Raw genomic sequence first — 25,258 nt, forward strand, 5'->3', positions numbered from 1 at the left:
ATTTCCTCTAAGATCAGGAACAAGACAAGGTTGCCCACTCTCACCACTATTATTCAACACAGTTTCAGAAGTTTTAGCCACAGCAATCAGAGAAGAAAAAGAAATAAAAGGAATCCTAATCAGAAAAGAAGTAAAACTGTCACTGTTTGCAGATGACATGATACTATACATAGAGAATCCTAAAGATGCTACCAGAAAACTAAAGGATAGAAAATTAATGCACAGAAATCTCTTACATTCCTATACACTAATGACGAAAAATCTGAAAGAGAAATTAAGGTAACACTCTCATTTACCATTGCAACAAGAAGAATAAAATACCTAGGAATAAACCTACCTAGGGAGACAAAAGACCTGTATGCAGAAAACTATAAGATACTGATAAAAGAAATTAAAGATTATACAAACAGATGGAGAGATATACCATGTTCTTGGACTGGAAGAATCAACATTGTGTAAACGACTATACAATCTAAAGGAATCTACAGGTTCAATGCAATCCTTATCAAACTACCAATGGCATTTTTCACAGAACTAGAACCAAAAATTTCACAATTTGTATGGAAACACAAAAGACCCCGAATAGCCAAAGCAAACTTGAGAAAGAAAAATGGAGCTGGAGGAATCAGGCTCCTGGACTTCAGACTATACTACAAAGCTACAGTAATCAAGACAGTTTGGTACTGGCACAAAAACAGAAACATAGATCAATGGAACAGGACAGAAAGCCCAGAGATAAATCCACACACATATGGTCACCTTATCTTTGATAAAGGAGGCAAGAATATACAATGGAGAAAAGACAGCCTTCAATAAGTGGTGCTGGGAAAACTGGACAGCTACATGTAAAAGAATGAAATTAGAGCACTCCCTAACACCATACACAAAAATAAACTCAAATTGGATTAAAGACCTTAATGTAAGGCCAGACACTATAAAAATGCTTAGAGGAAAACATAGGCAGTACAGTCTATGACAGAAATTATAACAAGATCCGTTTTGACCCACCTCCTAGAGAAATGGAAAAAAAAGAAAAATAAACAAATGGGACCTAATGAAACTTAAAAGCTCTTGCACAGCAAAGGAAACCATAAACAAGACAAAAAGACAACCCTCATAAAGGGAGAAAATATTTGCAAACTAAACAACTGACAAAGGAGTAATCTCCAAAATATACAAGCAGCTCATGCAGCTCAACATCAAAAAAAGAAACAACCCAATCCAAAAATGGGCAGAAGACCTGAATAGACATTTCTTTCTCCAGAAAAGATATACAGATTGCCAACAAACACATGAAAGGATGCTCAACATCACTCATCATTAGAGAAATGCAAATCCAAACTACAATGAGGTATCACCTCACACTGGTCAGAATGGCCATCACCAAAAAATCTACAACAATAAATGCTGGTGCAGGTGTGGAGAAAAGGGAACCCTTTTGCACTGTTGGTGGGAATGTAAATTGATATAGCCACTATGGAGAACAGTATGGAGGTTCCTTAAAAAACTAAAAATAGAACTACCATATGACCCGGCAATCCCACTACTGGGCATATACCCTGAGAAAAAACCATAATTCAAAAAGAGTCATGTACCACAATATTCATTGCAGCACTATTTACAATAGCCAGGACATGGAAGCAACCTAAGCGTCCATCAACAGATGAATGGATAAAGAAGATGTGGCACATATATGCAAAGGAACGTTACTCAGCCTTAAAAAGATACGAAATTGAGTTATTTGTTGTGAGGTGGATGGACCTAGAGTCTGTCATAGAGAGTCAAGTAAGTCAGAAAGAGAAAAACAAATACCGTATGCTAACACATATATATGGAATCTAAAAAACCAAAATGGTTCTGTTGAACCTAGGGGCAGGACAGGAATAAAGACGGAGATGTAGATAATGGACTTGAGGACACGGGGAGGGGGAAGGGTAAGCTGGGACAAAGTGAGAGAGTGGCATGGACATATATACACTACCAAACATAAAATAGATAGCTAGTGGGAAGCAGCCGCATAGCACAGGGAGATCAGCTCGGTGCTTGGTGACCACCTAGAGGGGTGGGATTGGGAGGGTGGGAGGGAGACACAAGAGGGAGGGGATATGGGGATATATGTATACATATAGTTGACTCACTTTGTTATACAGCAGAAACTAACACAACATTGTAAAGCAAATATACTGCAATAAAGATGTTTAAAAAAAAAGTGTCTTCCATAGGTACCTGTAAAGAATGCCCTTTGTCAGCCATTTTAGTTGGTTGCTAGTACCATTCACCTGTGGATATTTGTTGATAATTGATGATGAGTGATAGACGATGGATAATGATGATGATGATGATGATTATATGGGGCACTTTTGGTTTAGAAATCTAGTAGGTGCATACAGAAAAAACACTCTATAAAAGTCAATGATATATGGCAGCCTGGATGGGAGGGGAGTTTGGGGGAGAATGGATACATGTATATGTATGGCTAAGTCCCTTTGCCTTGCACCTGAAACTATCACAACGTTGTTAATCGACTATACTCCAATATAAAATTAAAAGTTTAAAAAAGAAGAAGAAGAAAAAAAAGTCAATGATGTTCTAGAAAAAGCACAGGATCTCATGGTGGAGATTCTGGGTCCTTATCCAGCTCCACCACCTAGTGGTTACTTGACATTGGCAAGCCATTTAACTCCCTTTAGCCTCTATTTCTTCTTCCATTGAATGCAGAGGTTGATACAGCTATGGCAAGAAGTGCACGACTGTATTTCTAATACGCAAAAAATATTTCTAATTACGCAAAAACTGCTCAAATGTGTTTAGCTCCTGTACTGAGAGTTAAGCCAAGAAATTCTGATGAGATCTCTCAAGCAGCTTATAGTTCTGTTATACATCAATACAAGAAAGACAAAGAGCCCTTTAGAGAAATCTGCAAAGGGCATGAGCATTCAAGTTGTAGAAAAAGAAATGAATTGGCCGAAATCATACCAAAAGACACACAATGTACTTAAAATTTTAGAATCCAAACAGTGAAATTTTTTTCTTTTTAAAATTTATTTCTTAAAACTGAATATATGATAACCTATATGAGAAAAGAATGTGAAAAAGAATAAATATATGTATATGTATAACTGAGTCACTTTGCTGTACACCTGAAACTAACACAACATTGTAAGTCAACTCTACTCCAATAAAATTTTTAAAATAAATAAATAAAATTGAAGTATAGCTGATTTACAATGTTTCAAGTAATGAAATTTATTTTTCACCAACTAGATTGAAAAAGAATTAACACTTTTGAAATACCTAAGTGTCCATGAAGATGTGAAGAAGGAAGCATGCTCAAATACTATTAAAGGAAACAATCTGAAGGAAAAGTTAGTACAGCTGCCACAGTACCAAAGTTTTTAAAAGGGCCTTTGATCTACTACCTTATGGAGATACTCAGAAACAAGGACATATGTACAAGATTATTCATGATATCATTAATAACAAACACCACTAGCAATTTAAATGCCTATCAACAAGGGATAGCTTAAATGAATAACGGTTCTTGCAAAAATGAACTATGCTCCTTAGACAGTAAAAAAAAACTAGTTAGGGCTTCCCTGGTGGCGCAGTGGTTAAGAATCCGCCTGCAATGCAGGAGACACGGGTTCAAGCCCTGGTCCGGGAAGATCCCACATGCCGCGGAGCAACTAAGCCCGTGCGCCTCAACTACTGAGCCTGAGCTCTGGAGCCCACGAGCCACAACTGCTGAAGCCCACACACCTAGAGCCCGTGCTCCGCAACAAGAGAAGCCACCGCAATGAGAAGCCCGCGCACCGCAACAAAGAGTAGCCCGCGCTCACTGCAACTAGAGAAAGCCCACACGCAGCAACGAAGACCCAATGCAGCCAAAAATAAATACATTTATTAAAAAAAAAAAAAACTAGTTATTTCTGCCTGTGTGTATAGGTTTGTGGCAACACTAACTGCTGACTATGATCTCAGACTTTCAGTGTCTTAACATAATGAAATTTATTTCTTGCTCATGTTATAGCCCAATGTGAGAGCACTGGTCAGGGTCAAGGAAGGAGGCTGGGGGAAGATTGTTCCTTGCATTCTTTCAGACATCCAGCCTGACAGAGGCTCTGTTGCTCTCAACACCTGGCTTTCCTGGTCACCTTGGCCATTAACATCCAGGTGGCAGATAGAAAATGGGGAAAGAATCAGGCATGGATATTTTTATGGACTAAATATGGAAGGGGCACACATCCCTACCACTCCCATACACTGGTTAGAACTCACTCTGGTTAGGTCACACCTAACTGTTAGCAAGTGTTGGAAATGTAGTCTGGCTATGAACCTAGGAAGGAGGGGACTTGGACTGGTGATGGAGACCAACTCAAGACCATGATGCTTTAATGCAGTCACCTTTCAAGACAGAGTTAAGAGGAAAATGCAATGTACAGAGCAGCCTCTGCATGTGTGTGTATGTGTATGTATATACATTATGTGTGTGCCTATGTATGTGTATAGATTCCATCTCTTTAGATTTTTAAATATACTTTTAGAAAAGCATATGCCAATATGTGTATTTTGTTTTTCTTAATGAATTCTCAAGAAAATAAGCGAATATTTTGGTGAGGGAGATTAAAGTTGTAGCAAGGAAAGAGGCTTTACTCTTTGTGTTGAACCTTTCTTTGTGGTTAAATTTTTTTTAATGATGTGTGTATGATTTGTATTTTTAAAAATGACTTTAAGCAATGACAAAAATATCCAATTGTAGATATGTTACTATTACGCATGTCTTAATTAGAACATGATACAGTGATAAACTATAGCCACGTTCAACCCACGGAAAGTGCTTCTTAAATGTTGAATGAATGAAGTATGAATTAATGAAAAAACTGTGTAAATGATATGGAGGCAATAAGAATTCAACTAAGAAACAGTAGGTGTTGTAGTTGTCATGAGTGCCTTCTTGAAGGATACAGTATACTGGGTCTTGAAGTATGCCTTAATTTGTAACAATTTTTATATGTATACTAGAGCAGAGTAGTGAACAGCAAGAATGTTCAAGTCTGAGAAGATTAAGAAGAAGAAAAAGGTACGAGCAGCCTCCTGTACCGCTAGAACCCTTTTGTGTTCACCAAGTTTAAATTGGCCATTTCTTTGTTTCCTCTTTCATGGATTTTGAAACATTATATCCTGCTGTGTCTTATTGTTTTGGTCCTCCATATGACCAAGATTCTTCATTCTTGTTCTGTTTTCTGGGTACCTGCTCATTTGTAATTTCGCAACATCCCCTGGGCCTCCACTTCTCCTACAAGACTCCCTGCCTTTATGGGTGCCATCTTTCTGCAGCTCATTACCAAGAAAGGGCTTCGGGACCTTCACTGCTTTCTCTTACCTCGAACCCTCCACTTGTAATCATGGGAGTAATGCAATTTTACTGATGGAGGTATATTTTCCTTCTCTCCAGAAACCTTTGTTTTGTGTACCCTAGTTAAAAAAATATGTACAGAGTTATGACTATTGTATTTTATCAGACAGAAGTAAGAACATTATATGGGGAGGAACGGGTGGCTTTTAAAAGATATGATACTGCTTTCTGCTTTTGCTCTATATCCTGCAGGTAAACTGACTGATATTTTAATTTACTCAGACTCTTTTGAAAGCTCTCTAAATGACTGATTTGAAGAAAATATATAACTCTGGTTATCATACTTTATGGTTATTACTGTGTACACATTAAATATGAATTAATGCAATGTAACAGTGCATTTCACAAAAAAATACTATGAATTTCACTGCTGCCACTGACACAGCACATGTATCAATGTAATTATGGGTTACAAATCTTTGCCAAGAGAGGAAGTAACGTTTGATATTCACTTACTGTGAGAATTCAAAACAAATTTGAATTTTGATACCACTTTGATACTGTACTCGTACCTGATCTGTTCCCCTTGACTGAGGCTCCTTTGAGGAAATTAGCATTTGCTTTGGACTTAGCTTTAAATCCATAACAGGTGGTGGCATTGGAGATATTTAGCAAAGACTTATGCCAGTGAAATTCACTTGCCACTAAACATGGATGAGTAATTCTCACCATTGAAATTTAAAGAGATTCTGGGTCCTCTTCAAATATCATTTTAACAAAGTAACTCACAGTCTTATTATACTAGATAGATAAAATAACATGTACATTGTAGCAAGTAATTAGATGCTAGCTACTCTCTATAGCAGGCACTAACAATTAGTAAACGCATTCATGGAGGTTCAATTCGGAACTTTTGTATATACATCTACTAATTGTACTTTAAATGAACTAGCCAAACCTCATTAAAAATCAATAGTATTTATCAGCAAATGAATTTCATATATGCTCAAGCAATATTTAGATTTATAAACTGTAAGACCCACACTGAAAGATGATTCTGGAGTCAAATCCTAACTATGAAAGACTTTCTCCTTCTCTCCTAGAACAAAAAGTGGGTGCTCATTAAATAATGACTGTCACGATTTCTCAGAATTCCTTAGTCTCACTCCTTGCTACAGCTATTACACACGACCAAAACTTAGCCACTGTGGGTCTGAATATGAGGGTGCGTATGTGTGTCAGTCCCACAAGGAAAGGACTATGATATATTTACACCAGAAGCTGTTTGCCTGACTACGTGTTTCCCCACACAAGTCATTCCCACACGCTTCATCCTCACTAACAGAACACGCCTTTATGTTTGGGAGTCAGGCAGAGAAGACTTGATTTCTGGGAAGGTGGACCCAGCCCCTGATCTAGGGATAGGCATGAGCTCATGTGTTATAAGGGGGTATCTTCTGCGAAAGAATTTTCTAATAAGAGAAGGGTTACGTGAGGAGAAGTGTTCTTTGCAACAGAACCTCCTGTGGCTGGCCTGTGAATCTGTGTCAACTGTACTGTGGTGCTTGAAGTTGCTGCCGCCACCTTAAAAAACTCTGTTGGAAAGACCAAGAGACCTTAACCTAGCACCCTGACATTTCTGATTCTGGAATTAGCCTACAACTGCTGGCCACTGGATGTCTCACTGCCAGCTGCTGGATGTCTCAGTATATGAGAAAAGTGTGACTCTTTCTATACATAATTGATGGTTTTATTTTGCTGTTATTTCTTTTTATTTGAGTGTCTATTTGAATTTTATAATCATTTCCATAAATTGAAACCAGTCACATGGGTTGTGATATTTTTTTCAGCAGTGTTCAGATGAGTCAGTTTAGATGTAAGTAATGGAGAAGCTTGGGTTCAACAAAGGCTGGCGTTTTACCAGGTGATCATAATAAAGGAAAAAGTAAACAAGGGAGTTCTGGTGTTTAAAAAAATGATTATAATGAGGATCATAAAATCTAAGCAAAATGAAGAGGAAAGAGAACATGGTGGGGGGGTGGTCATATGAGATCTTAGGTCTTCATGAAGTCAGAGAACTCTTGCAGTGCGCATATTACAATAAACAAATTGGAAATATAGGAGAGGGTGGGTAAGCACTGGAATGCCTGCAATTAGAATAAGACAAGTCCTTGGGTGTGATGCTGGGAGTGGGGGATAAGTGCGGCAGAGCAAAGGATCCAAAATGTGGAGGTCAAAGTCCAGAGACATCAAGTTGACCACAAAAAGAATGATCACACACTCACGAGAGCATGCACATACGAGATATTGTTCATATGTGGATAATATATTTAAACATCCATTTCCATCCTCCTTCATATCTGCTTCCCACCATCTCTGCCTTGTGGTGGTTGATCTCTATGGATTACATTACTCAGGCTCCCTAGTTCTGTGGCTTTCAACTAGTCTGGACCAAGGGAAAGCGGAGGAGAAATCAAAGTTGGAGAAATTATCCCCCTTCCCCATCTCTTCCTGACTGTGGTTCTGGCAGTGGCTGAGCACCAGGCTTACAGCTCCTGATGGAGGGATGTCCCTCTTCCACAGCTCCAAGCTCTCTCCCTCATGGCTGTGCCTTCCAGCCTAGAAGTGGCAGTAGCTTTGCACAAGGTTCTCAATCAATTGTTTCCCTAACACTGCTCACACCCCTCAAAATAGTTCCTTCATTGAACTTTCTTCAATTAAACTTTTTGAGTGTACTACACAGGACCTAGACAACTTCAGTCAGTTTCACAATCTATATTGACAGAATAATGAATAATACAAAAAATAATATATTACGGAAAGTGTCAAATAGTTTGATACCTAGTATAAAATCATGAGATATTTAACAATATTTTGGATTCTAATTGAACTGCAAAGTTTTCAAAACCAGAACTGTCCTTAACAATCAAAACCTAATCAAAATGCAAATTCATATTGCAAATTATTTTCAATACAGAGAGGTTATATGACTTATTTATTGGGAAATTTTGCATCAGGGAGACAAACTCTATTTTAATTTGTCCCTGTCTGATGGTCCTTGTGGAATCTGAGCTCTCACAACCTTCCATTCAAACTCAATTTTACCTGGAGAAATAGACTATATTATATGTAAAGTAGAACCTACAAAATGTAAAATTTTGCTCAGGGAAGATACACTGAAACTGTTTACCTTTCAACTTATCCTAATTTCTATAGCAACTTCCCCTTTCCTTTGATATATTTCTGACATTCTGAGATTTAAAAATCACCTAAAATTTCTTATCATTTATCATTTCATAAAAATAAAACTACTTACAGATGATTTTAATAAAGGCAATGCCATATCATCCAGAGGCCCATGGGGAGACATAATTTCATATGATCCCATGCAGCTACTTTTTTTTTATTTTAAAACTTTTTGTCACTCTAGTGCCAGATGTATATTTCATTATTATTTCTGACATTGGCCACAAACAGTAAAATTTACCTTTCCAGTGGTTAAAAACTCCATTCAAGGTTATTATACCTCTACTGGAGATACCACTATAAAGATAAAACTCTGATAGGAATGTTCACATATACCAGGAGACAGAAGAATAAATACCATGAACCTTATCTTTTCTATTTGTACAAGCAGCAGAAAATATTTGACACAAACATTCTTATTTCCATTTGTCACACAACGCTTTTAGCTTTTAACAACATACCATCAGCTCATATACCAAGAGGTTGCCATTGATGTTGTGTGTCAGGAAGATGCTTTTCTGATGACCTTTAAATATCACAATCCCAAGTGATGATGCAGAATGACTTTCTTTTATCCCAGGACCTTCTTTAAAAAATTCAAATGCTTTGGGGTATGTCATCAGGCCAATGATGCAGTGTTATATCTTTTGCAAGACATTAGAGGAAGAAAAGGCTGTTAAACCTTGAATGTCAATTGTTACATTTTACCAAGCTATTTTTACCTTGTGTATTTGTAACATTTTTCATCTAAAGAGCACAAAGGGCTTTGTACAAAAGAGTACCAAGGACCCCCAATATTCCAAAACTGTTGAGAGAAGGTGCAATATGGGTGGGGGGCAGCTGTGCATCAATATAAATTTTTCTTCAGTTAATTATCCCCTATCATGATGACCATGAGGATAAATTTTAAACTAGACTGCCCCATCTGTCAGGTGCCATAATTCATGGATAAATCTGTGACACTTACCAAACCCTCACGCACAGATCAGGTCCTTATACTCCCAACAGGAGACATTGCTACTGAGCCAGCTGTCAGTATGTGCACACCATGTGAGAGGGGATATTTCCTCCACTTCATTTCTGTAAGCCAGATCCCATGGGATAATAAAAGAGGTCATTTTTTTTTTCTTCTAAAATTCCTATTTCTTGGCATGTATCTGTAATAATATGGATAAAATTATTTCCCAGAATTATTCCTGGGAAAAATACTGTGTGTATTTGGAAAAGATCTTTTACTAAGTTACCTAAGGTTGAGGAAAGACCCAAAAGGCATACTAGAGGCAACATACATCAACAAAATATCTTAAATATCTTCGAAGAAGTAGGGAGAGGAAAATACAACTAAAGGGCATTTTGATCCTTGAGCACAGTGGTCAGTGGGGCTCACAAATATGAGAGCAGAGCAGAATTGTTCCACCTAATAGGGAATATCCTAACATTGTTTATAAAGAAAATGCAGGAAACAAGAGGGACCATGAAGACAGTTGTCTAATGGATTTATGAAGACTGTGAGCAATATAATGTAACTATAATTGCAACATGTAATGAAAACCCTCTCTTTCTCCCCTATAAAATCAACATAAAATTTTACATGACTCAATAATAATTTTGATGTGATTGGCTCATTCAAGAGAATGTAAAGAATAATGGGTACAAGGCAAAATCAGAAGAATTTCAACTTTTGACATCTTTTTAGATAAGGAAAGGTATTCACTTCTTTAAGGACTTTTTCTCTGCTTTCTTCTGCCAAGAAAAAGTGTTGATTAGTCTTACCTTGTCTTGTCATGGTGCAATGGAATATGTCTTATAGCCCTTTATATTTGAAGGACAAAAGAAGAACATTTGCCTGTGGAAAAACCTTATTTAAAAAAAATACTAAAAGAAAAAAAAATACTAGTAGCACTAACCTTCTAGCTCTGTAGAACCTAATTCTTCAACAGCTGAAAATTCTATTTTCCCAGTTGGAATCTAATTTTAGAAATTATCTTGAAAGAGGCAAGAAACTTCCAGTTTCCACTTGGGATGTAGAAATCTGGGGAGAGCGGTACTCCCAAGCTTACAACCACAATAATAATAATAAAAAAAGCCACACAAACTGCAAGTTGATAAGTTTTCTTGAATACATCAGAAAGCAGATGTTGCTAGAAACCAACCAGCTAAAATCTAAGGAGACAGATGCATGTAGGAAGAGATGGGACTTGAATATTTGTTCACCTGGAGCAGATGAAGCCTGACACTGGCAAGAATAATTCAGCTAGGATAGTTAATACACCGGTGGAGGCTGAATAGGGGCTGGTGAGAGACTGTGCAGCCATAGAAGATGAAGATATAGAAAGTTCCAAGCTTCCTTTTCAAACTCTCCTCCACAGACTCCATCATGCTCTCAGAAAAAATGACCAGTGAGAGTCCCAAGAAAGCATCCCTCATGGTGCAGGCTGAGGAGAGTCAAAGAGCAGCCACTGTGGGAGAAACTCAGATCCAACCCAAATCTTCTCCCCTGTCTCTCCCGTGGGGAAAAAAAATCTATAATCTCTCTAGTGAAAGACATCCAACACTCCCACCCTGAGGGCAGTGGTGTAAACCTATTGCAGCCTGGGAAGAAAAAAAAAAAAACCCTCTAGCTTTGGGGAAAGATAAGGAATGTGTGCTGGATCTAGAAGCACAGTTGAGGGATGGAGCGAAGCACTGGAAAGGCTGTACCTGAGACCAACAGACACAGCACCTGACTATGACTGAGACAGAGTCAGAATACCAGGCTAACAAGCATAAATTGAAAAAGTAACAATAGAGTACTTCTAGAATAATTGAAAGAGTACGGAAACAGGCATTATCTGAGGTACAGTGCAAAGGAAAGACCTAAAGCTGGAGGATGAAGCAGATATTAAGTAAAACCTCCTGGCAAACCAGCCCCCACCTGAAAGATAAAGTATCATCAAAGGAATTTAAAGCCTGTGGGGCATCGAGGGTGAAGATAGTAACAGCAAACCTGGAAAACTTTGCAACTCCTGGCTGGATTAATTTAAACATGCACATTAAAGAATTAGCAGGGGGTAAAAAGACCTAGCAGAAGGAAAGGCATCATGTCCTTTTGTAAGCGTAAAAACTCAGTTGCTATTATCCAACACATGATGTCTCATTTTTGACAAAAAATCATGAGATGTAAAAAAAGGCAAGACAAAACAACACACTGCTGAGAGACAAAGCAATCAGACAGATATGACACTGATGCTGGAAATTAGTGGTAATTTAAATGTTATGATTAATATGTCAAATAAAATGATTAATATTAATTCTGATTAATTTTGATTAGTAAGCTAAAGGATCTAATATAAGAGGAGTAAAATCTGCATGATCAGATGGGAAATTTCAGTATAGACTCAAAAACTATAAGAAATCATTAAATGGAAATACCAGAAATGAAAAACGCACTAACAGAGATGAATGACATTAGTGGGTTCGTGAGTAGGGTTGACATACACTAAGATAGAATCAGTAAAGTGGAAGACAAGTCATTAGAAATTATCCGAACTGAAGCTAAAAAAATAGTGTGAAAATAAAAACATGACTGATCCTTTTATCATTATATAGTATCCTTCTTTATCTTGAAAAATTATATATATATATAAAAAACTGATTCACTTTGCTGTACAGCAGAAATTAATGCAACATTGTAAATCAACTATACTTCAATTAAAAAATAAATAAACAGGACAGAGCATTCAAGAACTGTGGAATGATACCAAATAGCCCACTAGTCTAACAAGGATAAGACAGAGATAACGGGGCAAAACAAAAATTTTTTTAAATAATGGCTTAGAATATTCTAGAATAACTGATGCTAAGCCACAGATCAAAGAGTATCAGAGAATATCAATCAAAATAAATATGTAAAAATCACATATAAGAATATTAGTCAACTTCTGAAGACAAAAGATAAAGAGAAGATCTTGATACAGACATGGTTGGGGGCGGAATTACACATACAAAACACAGATGAGAATTAGAGTCATTTCCTGCCAGAAACCATGCAAACTATAATATAATAAAGGGATATTTTTAGGGTACTGAAAGAAAAATGGTTTACTTACTAAGAATAAGTTTACCCAGTATCTGTATCAGTTAAAAAATACTTTTAATGAAAGAGAAATACTTTCTCAGACAAACAAATACTGAAAGAATTCATTACTAGCAAACTTACTCTAAAAGGAACGGTAAAGGAAGTTCTTTAGTTAGAAGGAATATGAAATCAAATAGAAACTTGAATCTACATAAGGAAATGAATAGGACTAGAAATGGAATAAATGAAAGTAAAATAAAATTCTTTTTTCTTATTTTTTGATAGCTCTAAAAGATAAGTCATTGTTCAGAGCAAAAATGGTTGTAATGTATTGTGTGTTTACAGCAAAGATAAATCTAACATGTGTGACATCAATAGCTCAAAGTTTGAGAAGGAGGAATTGGGAATCTACTGTTTAAGTTTCCTAAAGTCCTTAACTAAACATTAAGTAGTATAGTAGTATTTGAAAGTAGACTCTGGTTAAAGTTATATCTTGTAAACCTTACAGCAACCACTAAAAAATTTAACAAGAGGTATAAATAATAAGTTAAGATTTGGGATAAATGTTTAACCCATGAGAAGGCAGAAAAATAGGGGGAAAAAGAGCAGATGTAACAAATTGATAACAGCTACCAAGAAGACATATTTTAAACCAATTATATCAATAATTACATTAAATATGACAGGTTTAAACATATAAATTAAGTAAGAGATTGTCAGATTGGGTAAAAAGGAAAGTTCCAACTATATACCATCTACAAGAAATCCACTTTAAATATAAAAATATAGATAGGTTAAAAGTAAAATTATGGGGAAAGATAAACCATGCAAACATAAATCAAATGAAAGCTGAAGTGGCTATATTAGTATCACACAAAGTGTACTTCAGAACCAGGAGGGTTATTCAGTACAAACATTAAGAATTATAAAGAGATCAATCTTCTGTGAAACATAATTCCATACTAGTGCATGCAACAGAGTTTCAACTAACAACAGAGTTTCAAAGTGTATGAAGCAAAAACTTCTGGATTTGAAAGTAGAAGTACACAAACTCTCAATAATAATTAGATACTGTAACACTTTTAGTAACTGATGGAACAAGTAGACAGAAAATCACTAAGATATAGAGGAGCTGATTAAGTCTAGAAACCAGTTTGATCTAATTGATATTTATAGAACAGTCAAGCCAACAATAGCAGATGGTACATTATTTTCAAGTATACATGAAACATTCATCAAGATAGACCATATTCTACATCTTAACAAATTTGAAAGAATAGAAATCATACAAAATTAAGTTCTTGGAAAATAATTCAATTATACTATGAATCAGTAACAGAAAGCTATCTGGAAAGTCCTTAAATATATGTAAAAATTTAACAAAGACAGTTCTTCATAACCCATAAGTCAAAGATGGTATTTTATGAAAATTGAAAATATTTTTAACTCATAGAAAATAAATATTAAACCTATCAAAGCTTATTGTATAAAACTTAAGCAGTGCTTGGAGAGAAATTTATAGCATAAATTTTTATTTTAAAGAAGAATAAATGTCACAAATAAGTAATCTTCCTCTTCAAGAGACTAGGAAATGATTAAATTAAACCTTAGCAAGCAAACAGAAGGAAATAATAAAAAGCAGAAATCAGTGAAACTGGAGATAGAAAAGCAATAGAGAAAAATCAGTGAAACTAAAAGCTGTTCCTTTTCTTTAAAAAAATCAAAAAATTAATAAAACTCTAGCCAGACTAACCAAGAAACTGAGAGAAGAAACAAATTACTAATATCAGAAATGAAAGGTGAAAAGACTATTATAGAGATCCCACAGGGTTATTAAAAGAATGATGTGGGACTACTGTAAACAACCCTATGCTCATAAATTCAAGAACCTGGATGGAACGAGCCAATTCCTTGAAAGACACAAAATGCCAATACTTGCTCAAGAAATAAGTAGATAACTGGAATAGCACATATCTATAAAAAATATTAAATTCACAGTTAAACCTTCCAACAAAGAAAACCTTTGTTGCAGATGAGTTCTACCAGAACTTTAAGAAAAATGATACCAATTCTACAAAATCTCTTCTAGAAAATGGTAGGGAAGACTACACTTCCAAACTCATCTTATGAGGTCAGCATTACCCTAATATTAAAATGAGACAAAGTCATTATAAGAAGAGAAAACTAAGAAGAGGAACAGTATTCTTCATGTAAAAGATACAAATATCTCCTATAAAATGTTAGCTAATCAAACCCAGAAAAATATAGAAAGGATAATATATATCTAACAAGTGAGGTTATCCCAAGAATGCGAGGCTGTTTCCATATTCAAAAAATCAAAGTAATTTACTATATTAACAGACTAAAGAAGGAAATACAAATGCTTATCTCAATTGATGCAGAAACAGCATTGGATAAGTTTCAACATTAATTCAGGATAAAAACTTTCAGCAAACTAGGAGTAGAAGGGATCTTTCTTAATCTGGTAAAAGGCATCTACATAAAACCTGTAGCTAACATCATTTAGTAAAAACATGAATGCTTTATCCCTACGACAGTTAAGAAGAAATGGATATTCCCTCTCACCACTTTATTTAACATCTTACTGGAAGAAGTAGCCAGTGCAATAAGACAAGAAAAAGGGGGAAAGAAGTCATAATAACAGGAAAAGAAATAACAAAAAATGTCTCTGTTTACAGGCAACATGATTGGCCACATAGAAAATTCCAACAAATTTACACAACTAGAACTAGTAATTAAGTTTGGCACAGATGCAGGATACAAGATCAATAGGGATGTTAAAAAGAAAAACAATCCACTTTGGTTGTCAAACCCCAGTATGCCATTGATAATTTGAAGTGAGGGCCAACAGCATTTAGTAGAGCACATAAGGTAAAGAGGTTTCCGTTTGCTTGTTTTATGTTTTATTTTGTTTTGCTTTTTGCCTGAAGAATTGGAAGGATGGGGTTGTCAATTAGGGGCAGTGGGGAAAAGGAGATGTTTGACTTGGGGACATGCCGAGTTCAAGAATTTCTTTTAGATATTAAATTGGCAACAGGTGTACAAGATCTGGAGTTTAGGAGAGATCCTCCCAACCTGAACAGCATCAACAAATGGCTGGTATTTAAAGACAAGCAGAACCGGGTGAAGTCGCTCAGGAGAGGAGAACACACAGGAGGAGGTGGGATGGAGGTGACCCTCAGCTGTGCCAGAATTTAGAGAATGACCCCTTTTATGAATATGCCATGTGTGCTCATCAAAGAATGCACATTCTCTTTTTATTGTTCATGTTTTTGTTAATTCTTTATCTCTCAGTTCCTTGAATGTGTTAAAATTTCCAGAGTAAATTTTTGACTTCTTTGCTCCTCTCAGTAATTCTCTCATTTGCTGTTTTCTCTAATAGACTTTACCTTTCAGAAACAGCTTTAGAGTTACAGAAAAATTGATAAGATAGTACAGAGAGTGCCCATACACTCCAGCACATGGCTTCCCGTGTAATTAACACCTTACACAAGTATGGTATATTTGTTACAATTAATAAACCAATATTGCTACATTATCATTAACCAAATAGTATATTTGGCTCTCCTTAGTTTTTTTTTTTTTTAAAGCTCCTAGATATTTAATTTTTATTTTATATTTATTTTTGGCTGTGTTGGGTCTTCGTTTCTGTGTAGGGGCTCTCTCCAGTTGCGGCAAGCGGGGGCCACTCCTCATCGCGGTGCACGGGCCTCTCACTGTCGTGGCCTCTCTTGTTGTGGAGCACAAGCTCCAGACGCGCAGGCTCAGTAGTTGTGGCTCACGGGCCCAGTTGCTCCGCGGCATGTGGGATCTTCCCAGACCAGGGCTCGAACCCGTGTCCCCTGCATTGGCAGGCAGACTCTCAACCGCTGTGCCACCAGGGAAGCCCTCTCCTTAGTTTTTAACCTAATGTCTTTTTTTCTCTTCCAGGATCCCATCCAGGACACCACATTACATTTATTCTCATGTCTCTTTAGGCTCCTCTGGACTATGACAGTTTCTCAGACTTTTTCCTTGTTTTCGATGACCTTGGCAGTTTTGAGGAATAACTGGACAGGTGTACTGCAGGGTGTCCCTCTACTGGAATTTCCTTAGTCAGGGGTTATGTGTGTTGTGGAGTAAAGTGACATTTTTATCACTTCATATCAACATGATTCATGACTACTGATAGCGACTTTGATCACCTGGCTGAAGCTGTGTTTGTTGGGTTTCTCCACCATAGAGTTATGCTTTGCCCTCTCTTTCCATACAGCACTCTTTGGACAAAGTCACTGTGTACAGCTCACATTTAAGGAGTGGGGAGTTAGGCTCCACCTCCTTTGATGCAGAATTTCTACATAAATTAATTGTTCATCTATGTTGTCACATATTGAAGAACTTTCTTTTTTAAAGCTAAATAATATTCCGTTGTATGTATTCACATTTTCTTTATCCATTCATCTGTCGTTGGACATTTAGGTTGTTTCCATGTCTTGGTTATTATGAACAGTGCTGCAATGAACACAGGGGTGCAGATATCTCTTCAAGATCCTAATTTCAATTCTTTTGGATAAATACCCAGGAGTGGAATTGCTGAATCATGTGGCAGTTCTATTTTTAATTTTTTTGAGCAACTTCTATATTGTTATCCATATCAGCTGTTCCATTTTACATTTCCACCAAGAGGGTACAAGTCTTCCCTTTTCTCTACACCCTCATGAATACTTTCCTTTTGTTTTTTTAATAATAGCCATCCTAACAGGAATGAGGTGATATTTCATTGTGGTTGTGATTTGCATTTTCCTCATGATCAGTGATATTGAATATTTTTTCACAAACCTATTATTGGCCATTTGTATGTTTTCTTTGGAGAAATGTATATTCAAGTCCTTTGCACATTAAAAAAATTAGGTTGTTAGTGTTTTTCCTTTGAGTTGTGGGAGCACGTATATATTTTGCAAATTGACTCCCTTTCTGATATAAAGTTTGCAAATATTTTCTCCCATTCTGTAGGTTGCCCTTTCACTCTGATGAATGTTGTCTTTGCTGAGCAGAAGTTTTTGAGTTTATTGTAGTCCCACTTGTCTATTTTTGCTTTTGTTGCCTGTACTTTTGATGTTGTAGCCATTAATGTACTGCCACAATCAATATCATGAAGCTTTTCTCTGTTTTCTTCTAGGAGTTTTAGTTCAAGTCTCATGTTTAAGTCTTAGACCGTTTTGAGTTGATTTTGTGTATGGTTTAAGGTTAAGTGTCTAATTTCATTCTTTTGCCTGTGGATATTCAGTTTTCTGAGCATTATTTGTTAAAGAGACTATCCTTTCCCCATTGTGATTGTTGATACCAGTTGTAACTTCTTGATCTACTGCGTTTTTTTTCTCTTAATATCCCTCTTTTACTTATATGATTTTACTCTTAAATTCTATGTTGTCTGATATTAAAATTGCTATGCCAGGTTACTTCAGATTTGTATTTATCCATCTGCATTCTCTATCACTTTATTTTCAAACCTTCTGAATATTATTGTTTAAATATGCCTCTTGTAGGCAACATATTGGTGAATTTCTTTAATGCAGTCTGAAAAGTTCTCTCTTTAAATGGTGGGTTGAAACTTTACATTCATAATAATTATATTCATCATTTGATATGGTGGGACATTTTTGACATTCTATTTAATTTTTTCTATTTACCATGCTTTCTTGTTTCTTCATCTTCTTTTTTTATCTTCTCTGTATGTTGATTGAACTTCCATCTGCTGGTTTAAAAGTTATACATTCTGTTTGGGGTCTTCATCTAGCTATCCTTGACTATTAAGATATACACTTACATTTTATCCTTCCCTGTAAATTTCTTAATCTTATCAGATTCTAATATTTTTTTAAACCAGAAATGTACATCATGTGCTCCCAGCTCCCTCTGGTCTCTCATACCCATGACACTGTTCATCCCAAACTCACCATGTAGGTGTCATCTAGAACTGCACTGTCTACTAGAGTAGCCACAAGCCACACGTGGCCATTTATCTTTAAATTTAAGCTAATTACAATTGAATAAGTAAAAGATTCAGTTCCCCTGTCACACCAATCACTTTGCAAGTGTTCAATAGCTGCGTATGGCAGAGACAGAGAAGACCTCCATTAACTCAGAGACTTCTATTAGACTGTGCTTTTCTAGACTTTTATTCTACATTGTTTTGAATATATTTTTGCTTGGTTGCTTACTCTTTAAAAAACAGTAAACCTTACTGAATTATTTTCTTATTCTTACTTTGCATATATTTTATAGCAGCTATCTGGAAAAACTTCTTTCAACAGAGTCTTTGTGTGGAGAATCCTATGAGGCATTTTACAAATGAGCATATCTCTATTTTGACTTTGCATTTAAACGATAAATCATCTGGCCATAAACCCTAAGATAAAATATTCCTCCCTTGTCATTCTGGTAGTTTAATTCTATTGCTTTTTTTTTTCATCCAGTAATTGCCACGGAGAACTCAGTACTAGTCTGACATTTGTTCATTGTAGATATTGTGCATGAACTCTCTCGCTCTCTCTCTCTCTGTTATTCTTTAGTAACATTTTAATGGGTCTCATCATTTGGTTTGCTTTTTTTTTTAATTGAAGTATAGTTGATTTACAATGTTGTGTTTTGCTTGTTTTTCAATTGTTCCGGTGAGTTCTGTTAATTTCTGCCCAGCATTTTTCTTCACTTTTTGGAAATTTTCAGTATTTTTTTTCATATATTTCTCCCCCTTTATTTTTTCTCTATTTTGGGATCTTTGTTATAGCCAATTTGGCATTTTATTGTTCTCTTTTTTCACTTTGCTATGAATGCATTTTGGACCTGATCTTTCAGTTCAGTAATGCTTTCTTTGACTACTCTTTTATATTTACCTCATCCACTGGGGTCAACTATTTCATGTCTTCCTTTGGTTCTTCTCTACTGGCTAATTTTTGTTTCATGTTTCCAATATCCTCTCATATTTTTCGAGGTTAATTATTATATTTGCTTTAACTTCTTGTTTTGTCTGTTCCTTGTTTTATCTTTACTGGTTTGTCCCATTTATTATTCTTTTATAGTGCTGTGTTCCTCAAATGTCTCAATCGCCTCTGTGAGTGTAGATTCCATTTAGTGTTTACTAACTTGGCTAGAAATGCAAGTCCCTGTGGGGGGAAAGAAGTCAAGGGTTTGAGCTCCAACTTAAAGGGTCTGGTCCTGACCTCCTTAGTTGAGAGTTAGGAGAATGTCTCTTGGGTCTGGGAGGAACTTTTTCGTGGAGTTTGGGAAGGCAGAAAACTTTCTGTGTGGGATATGTTAAACCTACTCATCCTACTGACATATTTTCTATGAAATCATTACCTTGATGCGTTTCATAAATGTTTTATCCTATATCAACTCTCTTTTGCTGCTTTACAAACCACCACAACACAGAGTGGTTTAAAACAACAATTTTTCATTAACTATTACAATTCTGTGTGTTGACTTGTCTCAGCTAGGAAGCTCTCATGAATTTGCTATCAGATGCAGGCTGGTCAGGAGTACAGCGCTGTATTAGACTGGACATCCGTATGGTTCCCTCACATGATTGGCAGTTGCTGTTGGCTGCTGGCTGAGGTTATCAACCAGGAGCTGACACGTGACTTCTCTATGTGGTTTGGATTTCTCAGAGAATGACGACCAGGTTCTGAGAGAAAGTATTTCAAGGATCAACTTTCCAAGGGACCCAGGAGGAAGCTAACAGGCTTATTATGATGTAGCATGGGAAGTCTCAGAATGTCACTCCCACTGCATTCGACTGGCCAAGCAAATCTCTAAGTCCAGCTGAGTTTCAAGGGGAAGAGCAGCCTGCACAGACAGGGAAAGAAGGAATTGGTGGCGACCATTGTGGGAGACTAACTTCCACGTACATTTTCCTTTGGAATTGCATCCCTGTTCTCTGACATATGCCAACATGGAATAATTCTCTCTGTGACCTCCATAAATGAAAACTACTGACTACTGTTTTTTGCCTTCACCCATCAGTTTTATATTGGGTTATTAAAAATAAAAATCACCATTATGTCAGTAGGGTATCTGTGTGCATTTTATCTTGGAGCAGTGCATTCTACATTGTGTGTGTGTGTGTGCTCATATGTTTACACACAGTCCCTCCCTTCTCCCATCGTATGCACACACACACACACACACACCACACGCTCTTTCTTTCCCTTTCTTTTTCTCTCACTATGCAAATATTCTAGAATTGCTAGATATTTTAATCTCAGTCTTTTTTCTTAGAATTGCTTAGCTATAAAGCTACTTATGCTAACAAGCCATTCATCTCCATAAGTAAGTCAGTTACAATTTAAAGAAAGCAGTTTCTTCTCAATCATAGGCATCTATCATCTGGAAGTAAGTGTCTCATTCAGTTATACTGCATCATGCCAAATAAAAATCCCATGACCCTAAAGTATGGTGAGCTTAAGAAGAAAGAAAAAAAAGCTCAAACCATGGGAAATACTATAAAGTAACTGTAAATTCCTTGTTTGGTTGAGAGTTGATACAATTTGTTATAACTTCAGTGAAGTAGAAACATTTGCCTTTGTTTTAGGATATAAAATTCTAATTCTTGATATATGTTTTACTTTCCTAAAAGTGTTTAACTTACTCTTTATTTATTTATTATTATTATTTTTTGGCTGTGTTGGGTCTTAGTTGCAGCATGTGGGCTCTTCCTTGTGGTGCTCAGACTTCTCTCTAGTTGTGGCCTGCAGGTTTTCTCTCTCTAGTTGTGGCGCGTGGGCTCCAGGGTGCGTGGGCTCTGTAGTTTTTGGCATGCAGACTCTCTAGTTGAGGCACGGGGGCTCAGTAGTTGTGGCAAGCGGGCTTAGTTGCCCCGCAGCATGTGGGATCTTAGCTCCCTGACCAGGGATCGAACCCGCATCCCCTGCCTTGGAAAGCCAATTCTTTATGATTCGACCACCAGGGAAGTCCCCCTACTTACTCTTTGTTTTGTGATTTCCACTGCCATTGGTACTTCATTATATTTTAAATCATAAAACACATTAAAGATACTATGCCGTATGCCCAGGGCTTTCTGCATGTCCTCTTACATGAGAGGCTGTACTGGTGGGAGTATAAATTCTAATTGGAAGATTCATACTAGACTAACACAAATAAAGAGTATAGCCAATTTAGTCAAGAATTTCAGCAAAAGCTTATTTTGAAAAATAAATGATGTGAAAAGAATTCACAAAGTATAATTACTAGTAACCAATGAACATAGGAAAATAGTGTTCAATCTCACAGTTTATGCAAAAAATGCAGATTAAAACAAAAACAGACTACATTTTCCCTGACAAAGGGCCTATTTTAATTCAATAATATTAAATGATCAGTTTATTCAGGAACAATTAGGCAAAAACTGAGAAATTGGGATTTCCCTGAAAGTTAAAATATACATATGACAAAATTTCACATTTTGCAATTTGGAGATACTCTATTTAAATAGGGGGGAAAAAATAACAGCTGAAAGAATGCCTGAAAGCAGAGAGCCAAGAAACCAACGTGAAGTTAGAAATTATCTCCTTCTGTATTTTCCTAAAATATGCTGATATTTTTCTCAAAATTGGCCTTCTAGTTTGAGAAAAGTCCAGTTAATAAAATCGCTATTATTGTTTACTTAGTAAATACGATTATGTTTGAATAGCTACAACTTAGAACAGCAGACTTTTTCTGTAAGGACCAGATAGTAAATGTTTTAGTCTTTGAGTGCCATTCTATTACAACTTCTCAAATGCTGCTGTAGAGTGAAAGCAACATAGGCAACAGATAAGTGAATGGTGTGTGTGTTCCAATAAAACTTTATTTACAAAACAGCCAGCAGGCTACATTTGGCCTGTGGGCTGCAGTTTTCTGACCCCTGCTTTGGAATATATGTATCTGTTGTCCTCTAATCTTAACATATAGTATATTTGTATTTATTAGTCTGAGGAAGGAGCTAGGAAACCTGGAGATAAGGGAGAATTTGGAGGCCAGACTTAACCAAACATAAACAGAGAAAGGATAGCAGTCTACCAGAATAATCTACAAGTTAATGTCCTGGTTTACAACTGAAAAGTATCTAAACACTTGGTATAAACCAAGGGAAAGAACTTATTTCCAGTGGTAATTATACTCATTTCTTTCAGAAACTTTTTAGTCAGGAATGAGACCTCAAATCTCTATCAGTTGAGCAGTTGAATATAGAGTTTGAACTGAGAAAAAATGCCCAGGTCAGAGGTGGGCATCGCAAAGAAGAGAAATCAGAGAAGCTAACCTCATAACGTTTCTTGAAGAAGAAAACATGGAAGTTGAAAATAGAGTGTTAGAGAAGAATGCATTCAAATAGTGTTGCGATTGCCTCTGAAGTTCACCTTCTATGAAAATCACCTTCATGGAAGTGGGGAAAAACCCACCCTCTGATAAAATAGCTATGCTTTGGGTTAGCAGTTTTTCTCCCCCTGCCCCTCTTTTCCTTTTTCCCTCCTGAAGTTGCACTGACCACCCATCTCCCGCTTTGGGGATGATGATGAAGTCGATGGGAACACCCCGATCAGAAGTCCCTGAGTGCTGAGTGCGTCCTTGATTATTTCACCGTGATGGGTATTTCTGAGAAGGTCATTGTTGCTTTCCATCGCGATGAGTGATCGACTCAACAGGGAGTTCCCATTGCACCAAACACTTTCAAAAATGATTCACGTTAATGGCATGTCTCGGGGGATGGATGCTAAACAGAAACTACAACTAAAGCTTAAAAAATGATTTAGCAATATGAAATCCCTCAGACCACGGCGCACGTAGACACAGTTGATGGTAAACATCAAAGAATAAATACAACCAGAAGTCGTAAAACTGGAGAGACAATCAATCTGACAGTTCAAGACCTTTTGGGGCTTGAATCATAAAAAATAAAATGACTTACTCGGGCATTCCTAGTTGTATTTATTTTTTTACCAGGCATCTTTTACAGGGCAGGGAACTAAAAGCAGTGTCATATTTCTGACATGTTAGTGTGGGTTACAAAGGTGGTTGCCTCACAAAATAAAATCAAATGGACATATTGAAGAAATAACCCCCTTTTGTCCAGAATATCGATCACTCCTTGGAGGGGGTGTTCATTGGGAATTTATCCACCAAAATCAGACTTGAAGCTTTTGTAATCTTCCCATGGCAGCCACAAAGATGTGGCAGAAAAGAGAACTGATATATGCAACTCATTTTAGTTTTTTTAAAACATCTCCCTATAGTCCTTTTATTTTTTGAGGGGGTTATAATTGGGCTTTTAGAATCTATTCTATTTTAAAAAGGGAAAAGGACTGTCATGTTGTAGATGATCTGAAGGGAGAAAAGAAAGATACAAACCTAACATATTAAACGGAAGAAAATATGAATGTCAAAAATTATTTATCTTTAAATATAAAAAGTTTCTTTTGAAAAAGCTTCTTCTAATAGATATAAAGGTAGATCATTCTAAATATATATTTAAATAAATGAAAAAGAGAAAAGTAAGAGGATTTATGCCTCTCTTTATTCAAAAGACTTGCTTTCTATCTTAACTATGAGTTCATAATTCAAACAATATTCAACCATCTTTCCAAGGCATTGTGTTAAAACCCCTACAGCATTTAACAATGAACAGGACAAGGTTCCATCCTCAAGCTTTGGTCTACAAAGCTCCTCAAGTGAAGGACTAAATCTCTACTGAGTAGAAAAATGACCTTGGCTGTCTCACTTCCTCTTGCCTCTTGCAACCCCTCTTACACAACTCTGAACAAGCTCAGGAACCCTCTCGTTTTCACCTGTCTTGCCCTCATTTCTCTTTCAGACATTAAATGCTTTATTAATATATTCCAGAAATATCGATCGCCTATTTTGTGTCAGAATCTGTTCAAAAATGACTGAGACAGACATGCTCCTGCCCCTACAGACACTGCAATTAAGAAAGATATTATTAGGACTTCCCTGGCGGTCCAGTGGTTAAGACCTCACGCTCCCAAGGCAGGGGGCACAGGTTCAAACCCTGGTTGGGGAACTAAGGTTTTGCATGCCGCATGGCGTGGCTAAAGAAATAAAAAGATATTAGATGATAATTATACAATGAACTAGTTAATTAATTTTATTTGTAGGAAAGACAATGATGGGCATTGCCTGGGAGATTAACCTTACACATGTTCCTCCTACCCACACTGTTTGAGACATTTTTCTATAAGGACAGTGAGTAAAGTTGGTGGTTATTTGACAAAATGAATGTTAGGGGGTTTCTTAGGTTGCAGAGTCTAGGCCATGTACTATCATTGGAGGCAATATTGCCCCCATGGGGGTGAAAATTAGTTTCTATGGGGATGAAAAAAATCTTACTCTTCTAAGGTATAAAACACAGAAACATATACAGCACATAACCAGATACATAGTGTATCTGGGGTATTAAAATTTCATGGGGGGAGCAGTTAGAAAAAAGTGTCTAGAAGGGATCTTTAGGGAGGAACCCAGAAAGAATTATCAAAGCATATATGCTTACAACAAATTTAGGATGGCTGATAATTCTTGTCACCTTTGTGAATTGAAGGTAGCCACGCGTT

Source organism: Eschrichtius robustus, chromosome 6 (genome assembly GCF_028021215.1).
Source record: "Eschrichtius robustus isolate mEscRob2 chromosome 6, mEscRob2.pri, whole genome shotgun sequence".
NCBI lineage: Eukaryota > Metazoa > Chordata > Mammalia > Artiodactyla > Eschrichtiidae > Eschrichtius > Eschrichtius robustus.